Below are 1,450 nucleotides of genomic sequence, written 5' to 3' on the forward strand. Positions count from 1 at the left end.
TTGGCTACTTTGGGTAGATCGGAAATAGGAAAGATCGATAATGACACAAAGCCGTTACAGTTTTGACTCTTCAAGCCTGAATAAATTAGCCGATTTTACTTTGATGCACTTGGCGTCACACGTTGAATGAGAAGCGCTTTAAGATAATTCAAACTTTGTTTGCACCCAGTTTTGTTATGATCTACTTGAAAAACAATACCTAGTAATACGCATGGAAGCATGTGTACAATGTGTGAAATTCGATCAATTTCACAATTAAATGCATCGGTTTATGTATAATATATTGTTTATAAACGGATAACGGAGAGTTCCTTCCAAAATTAAGTATCGTCATTCTGTGAACAATTGAAAATATTTCTTAATTAAACTTCTTGGTATAGAAAAATCCCCCTACGTTCATTTTTTAAAGTCAAGGCTTTTTAGCTTACTTTTCACCTCTTAGCTGAGCTTCGAAGCAAGTGAGTGTAGCACTGCTGCTACATTGGTACACAGACTTATGGTATTTGAACTCTGTTTTGATGTACATTTTTTTTTTTTCTTCATCTCGAAGCGCAACAATTGCATCGTTTCAACAGAGACAATACGATCCTTGTATGTTTACAAGTCTTAAACAAAACGAGAAATTTGTTTTACGGACAAAATTGCGTGAACATTTCGTTCGAATAATTAGGTAAATGACTGAAATTTCAGTACTTAAAGCAAAACGTCGAAGATTTCGTCGATTAGTTCTCATTGCCATCGACAAAATGACATTTCTTAGTTTGAGCAAAGTTTAGTATATTATAGGTATGCAACTATGCATGGATCATAATGCCGTTATTAATTTTGCATATCGGTAGCGTCGTAAGAACGGTGATTTTCGAGCCTGATTAGCAAACGCGAAGTTTGAAAGAAGATTACAGATTACCATGGCGAATAAATGATCGCTAATGATCGCTAGCCGTTCCGTAAGGCTTCGGATTATGAATAGTTCAGTCGTGTTCGTGTTCATGCCCAAATTCGCTAGGTTTATACACGACAGATTGTTACGCGAGATGAAAAATGGTATTTTCAATAATCAAGTTTAAAATGCGTGCCGATTAAATTAAATTCGAAGAATACGTTTGTGTATTTGTTTTTGTATGTATTTCTTCTTTACATTCATTATTTATCATTTTCTTTAATTTTGTTTTTGTTTTTCCCCTCTTTGTTACTTCTTTCCATTTCGTTTTTTTTTCCTTTCTTCTTCTTTCTTGGTTCAAATCTCTCTTAATCGCGGCGCGTGCATAGAGTAATATTGCACACGCGTTTCATCGGTAAAAAATTTGAAGAAACGATATGTATAAACAAGTAATGAAAAAGAAACAAAAACAAAAACAAAGATCACTTCGTTTCGATAAAAACAACAATTTCATACATAATTATAGACTCCCTATCTAATAGAAAATTAATAACAAAAAAATCCTTATAC

The sequence above is a fragment of the Neodiprion pinetum genome, chromosome 4 (assembly GCF_021155775.2).
Source record: "Neodiprion pinetum isolate iyNeoPine1 chromosome 4, iyNeoPine1.2, whole genome shotgun sequence".
NCBI classification, from domain to species: domain Eukaryota; kingdom Metazoa; phylum Arthropoda; class Insecta; order Hymenoptera; family Diprionidae; genus Neodiprion; species Neodiprion pinetum.